Genomic DNA, 5,852 nt, shown 5'->3' on the forward strand with positions numbered 1-5,852 from the left:
AGAAGGGGATGACAGAGGATGAGATGGTTGGAATGCATTACCAACTCAATGGACGTGAGTTTGAGCAAGCTCCAGGAGTTGGTGATGGACAGGGAAGACTGGTGTACTGCAGTCCATGGGGTTACAAAGATTTGGACAGGACTGAGCCACTGAACTGAACTGAAGCTACAGTAACAGATCATATTCTCCTCTCATAGGTGTTGACTAAGTTTCCCAGGAGGCTCAGTGGTGAAGAATCTGTCTGCCAAAGCAGGAGATGCAGGAAAATCAGGTTCGATCCCTGGGTCAGGTAGATCCCCTGGAGAAGAAAATGGCAACACACTCCAATATTCTTGGATAATCCCATGGACAGAGGAGCCTCATGGGCTGTGGTCCATGGGGTCCAAACAGGCAGACAGAACTGAGCATGCAGGCACACTCGCAAGCAGAGGGTAGGTTAGAAAGTTGGCTAATTAACCAACTGATTAAAGGAAGAGAGAAGCCGGTATGGGTGACCTGAGAATCCTTTAAGTAGCAATGTCAAACTCAGGTCATGAAGTAGAAGGAAGAGGTGACAGGTTGTTTCTTACCACCTCTTCCTCTTTCTTGATCACTTGGTTAATATCAATTCCACTTACTCTTGGCTTCCAGAACCACCACTGCCCTTGACCTTTGGCCCTGATCTTGGCCTGAAGCAGTTCAGTCATCTGATCATTTGTTTCAGGCCTTGGCTTCAGCTTTCCCAAAAGCCCCCATTAGTGAAGTTACCCTTTTGAATGAGAATAAACAAATAAGCCTATGAATCGATTGAAAAAGTCTACTTGCTAAATGTCTGTTGAAGATAAGATATAAGTTTGACAGGGGCCAGAGTTACATTTTAGATTGTTTGGAAGATGTACAGAAGTGGCATAATCACCCCCTCAATCCCCCAATTTAAATTGCTTTCTGATAGGTACTGAGAGCTGCAATTTGACCTGCTTAAATCCTTCTCACATGTAAAAGCTTAACTCAGATGACAGTCCCATCTTGAAGCCTCCCTCTTCCCCTGTATCTCCTGTGAGGAAATATTAATTGTTCCTTCTTCCATGATCTTTAATACTTAATTCATAAATTTCTTGTGGCATTTTCATGTTATGTTATTTAACTCTGTGCATCTATGTATCATTCTTGCAAAAGACCAATCTCCCAAAGGAAAAATTAAATCTTATTTATCTTTATATCTATGATGCCAAACAGAACTTGAACATGTGGCAGGTGCCAGAGACATTGCTCACTGAATTGAAAGTTAGTTGAGGGTCAGTGCTGTGTAGCAGAAGCTGCCTACAAAGAGGTAATGTGGAAAACCGTAGGAAGGGCGTGAGCTTTGGTTTTAGAGAAACCCAAGGTCAAATCCCAAACTCTGCCAACTATGAGGTATGATATAACCTTAGATAATATTATTTAACCTCTCAGAAACTATCCTTGCCCTTGTAAAATGGAGATAATCATTTCTATCTTGCTAGATCACACTGTAAATTAACCAAAAGGCATACACAGTACTTAGCATCTGATGAGCTGCAATGAATGACCAGATGCCCTTGGATAAGGCTTACTGGTTCTGTGTGCCCATCCTCCCGCTTTTGTGTGCTTCAGTTCTAATGGACGACACCCACTATTTCTCTCAGAGGAATACCTTTGGGTTGCTAGAAGGGATTTGGCCTAAACAAACAGAACCCAGGGATCAAAGTATTCATGTTTGTGGCTGTGATTCATTCAGAAGGGTACCAGCCAACACCCTTGCCTGTGGGTGAGATAAACATAGTAATTTAACTTATGCTGTCAAGCTCCCCTTGGGACCTGGCTAAGGCAGGAGCATCACCTACACTCACACCCCGGTTTGGCTTCTTCCCCCATTTTCTGTCTTGCTTCCTACAGTCCTTCTGTCTTCTGCTGGAATCACTGACTTCATATATTTTGTGATGTGACTTCTTGTCTCAGGGTCTGCTTCTGAGAACCTAAGACGTGAGTGCTCTCAAAACAGAAACTGTTATTACAACCCAGAATGGCTTAAAAAAAAACAACAACAACAAAAAAAAAAACACCCCTAAAAACATCTTCCTATTGTCACCATCCACTTATCTTTCCTATTCTGTCCTCATTGCTTGTTTCCTCTTCAACATGTTCATCCCACCCAGGGAAAAGGAGAATCAGGAGACTTACTTTTTCTTTGATGAAACATATATGTATTCATATTCTTCACTAGGTGGCTGCCTATTCAAAGTGGGTTTGCTCAGTGCTCAGCATCTTGAGAATGATTAACAAATGCGAAAAATAAAACAAAACTATGTTAAGCAATGTCTCACAGAGATGGGAAAGATGCTTTCCATGAAAATCTTGTCCAGGAGATCCAAGAAAACAGATGAGTCTCTTCTGGGACTGGCAAACTCTGTCACATTGTGAGGACACATTCTCCTGGGGAATGGCCCAGCCTGAGGGCTAAATTCATTTCATCATGTGTCATTTTGCTGAGACCAATTTTCAGTCGTATCACAGAATTTCAAAGAACTACTTCGAGCCCTTTGAGGATGTTCTTCTTTCACCAAAGCAGGCCTCTGCCATGCTATCCCTTAACTATGAAATAGTACCTCTCAAGTTCAAACACAGGCTGTGCTACTCACTGAGTGACTTTGGGTAAATTAATTTTCCTAAACTTCAGTTTCCTGATCAGATTTGGAAAATAACAGTCTTTACCTCATAAGGTTGTTGTGATCCAATGAAGAGATGTACATAAAACATGTAGTTCAGTATCTGGCCCAAAATAAATACAACCCAAGAAGCTAGATATTTCTTGTTGTTATCATTGTTTTGCTCATTGTTTTAACACTTTCTTTCCCTTAATCTTCTAAAATGAACAAGGACAACAAACTTAATTTGAAAAACGTGGGTTATCTCTCCTGGATGAAGAATGCTTAAAGGATGGAATAGTAATTACTAAGGCTGAAGGACTACCAAGGAGGAAACAGAACAGACTCATTCTGTCTGAAGGTATATAGAACTACCAACCATTCATGAAACTCCTATAAAGCTATTTCATCAATATGAATGGATTTACCAAAAAGTCCTCATTTCCCCATACTAGGATGGGGTCCATGAGAAATGATGTGCTCCCTCCCACAAGGGACTTTCATGCAGGTAGGGACTAAACAACCACTTTCTGAGAATACAGGCACAGCTCATGTAATGGAGCTTTGTTTTAGTGCACTCCGCAGATATTCCATTTTTTACAAATTGAAGATCTGTGGCAACCCTGCACTGAGCAAGTCTATCAGCGCCATTTTTCCAACAGCATTTGCTTACTTGGCAGCCCTTGTTACGTTTTTTCTATGATGAAGAATTGATGCTTTTGAACTGTGGTGTTGGAGAAGACTCTTGAGAGTCCCTTGGACTGCAAGGAGATCCAACCAGTCCATCCTAAAGGAGATCAGTCCTGGGTGTTCTTTGGAAGGAATGATGCTGAAGCTGAAACCCCAGTACTTTGGCCACCTCATGTAAAGAGTTGACTCATTGGAAAAGACTCTGATGCTGGGAGGGATTGGGGCCAGGAGGAGAAGGGGACGACAGAGGATGAGATGGCTGGATGGCATCACTGACTCGATGGACGTGAGTCTGAGTGAACTCTGGGAGTTGGTGATGGACAGGGAGGCCTGGTGTGCTGGGATTCATGGGGTCGCAAAGAGTCGGACACGACTGAGCAACTGAACTGAACTGAACTGATGATGTTTCAAACTTTTTCATTACTACTATACTTGTTACAATGATCAGTGATCTTTGATGCTAACATTGTAATTGTCTGGGGGCATGGCAAACTGTACCCATACAAGGCTAAAGTGAAAGTGAAGTCGCTCAGTCGTGTCCGACTCTTTGCAACCCCATGGACTGTAGCCTACCAGACTCCTCCCTCCATGGGATTCTCCAGGCAAGAGTACTGGAGTGGGTTGCCATTTCCTTCTCCAGGGAGTCTTCCCAACCCAGGGATCGAACCCGGGTCTCCTGCATTCCAGGCAGACGCTTTAACCTCTGAGCCACCAGGGAAGCCCATACAAGGCTAACTGAACTGATAAATGTTGCATGTGTTCTGACTGTTCCACCAACCTGCAGTTCCCCTGTTTTTCCCCCACTCCTTGGGCCTCCCTATTCCTTGAGACACAATGATATTGAAATTAGACCAATTAATAACACTACAATGGCTTCTAAGAGTTTAAGTGAAAAGAAGGGTTCCACATTTCTCATTTTAAATAAAAAACTGGAAATGATTAAGTTTAGGGAGGAAGAGATGTCAAAAGCCAAGAGAGGATGAAAGTGAGGCCTCTAATGCCAGAGTCTAGAATTAAAAAGTTCTTGAAGGAGATTAAAGTGCTATTTCAGTGAGCATATGAATGATGAGAAAACAAAATAAACTCGCTGCTGATATGGGGAAAGTCTCAATGGTCTGGATAGAAAATCAAATCAGCTACAACATTCCCCTAAGCCAAAGCCTAATTCAAAGCCAGGCCCTAATTCTCTTCAATTCTATGAAAACAGAGAGGTGAGGAAGTTGCAGAAGAGAAGTGTGAAGCCAGAAGAGGTTGGCTCATGAGGTTTCAGAAAAGAAGCCATCCATACAACATAAAAGCACAAGGTGAGGCACCAAGTGCTGATGTACCGATGTACAGCTGCAGGTTATCCAGATCTGACTCTTTATGGCCCTATGGACTATAGCGCACCAGGCTCCTATGCCCATGGGACATTCCTGGCAAGAATACTGGAGTGGGCTGTCATTTCCTTCTCCAAGAAGATCTAGGCAAGAAAATCAAACAAGATGGCTACACTAAACAACAGATTTTTAATGCAAACGAAACAGCCTTAAATTGGAAGAAGATGCCATCTAGGACTTCATAGTTAGAGAGAAGAGGTCAACACCTGGCTACAAAGTTCAAAAATAGGCTGACTCTCTTGTTGGGCGCTAGTGGGGCTCAAGCTGGTAACCTGAAGCCAATGCTTATTTACCATTCTGAAAATCCTAGGGTCCTTAAGAATTATACTATATCTATTCTGCCTATGCTTCATAAATGAACAACAAAGCCTGGGTGACATGTCTGTTTACAACATGATTTACTCAACATTTTAAGTCCACTGTTGAGATCTACTGCTCAGAAGAAAAGACTCCTTTCAAATTACTACTGCTATTGACAATGCATCTGATTACCAATGAGCTCTGATGGAGATGTACAAAATTCACATTCATGCCTGCTAAAACAATTCCATACTGGAGCCCATGGATCAGGGAGTAATTTCAGCTTTCAAGTCTTATAATTTAAGAAATACATTTCATAAGATGACAGCTATCTGAGAGAGTGATTCCTCTGGTGGACCTGGGTAAAGATTCACCATTCTAGATAACATTAAGAACATTTATGACCTATGGGGGAAAGGTCAAAATACCAACATTAATAGGAACTTAGAAAAAGATGATTTAAACCCTCATGGATGACTTTGGGGTATTTGAAACCTCAGCGGAAAAAGTAATTGCAGATGTGGTAGAAATAGCAAGGGAGCTGGAACTGACTGGAAGGAGAGCCTAAAGATGAGACTGAATTGCTGCAATCTCAGGATCAAACTTACACAAATGAGAGGATGCTACTTAGGGATGAGCAAAGAAAGTGGTTTCTTGAGATGGAATCTCCTCCTGGTGAAGATGCTATGGAGACTTTTAAAATGACAACTAAGGATTTAAAATATTACATAAACTTAGTTGATAGAGCAGTGGTAGGGTTTGAGAGGCTTGATTCCAATTTTGAAAGAAGTTCTACTGAGGATAAAATGCTATCAAAATAGCATTAGCATTGTATGCCACA

General features: G+C 41.9%; 1 non-coding gene across 1 annotated transcript; it reads right to left on the reverse strand.

Annotated features, from left to right (window-relative positions):
* Positions 3,979–4,050, reverse strand: TRNAS-GGA. Its single transcript has one exon. It is a non-coding gene; the product is annotated as a tRNA-Ser (tRNA).

The sequence above is a fragment of the Capra hircus genome, chromosome 1 (assembly GCF_001704415.2).
Source record: "Capra hircus breed San Clemente chromosome 1, ASM170441v1, whole genome shotgun sequence".
In the NCBI taxonomy this organism is placed as follows: domain Eukaryota; kingdom Metazoa; phylum Chordata; class Mammalia; order Artiodactyla; family Bovidae; genus Capra; species Capra hircus.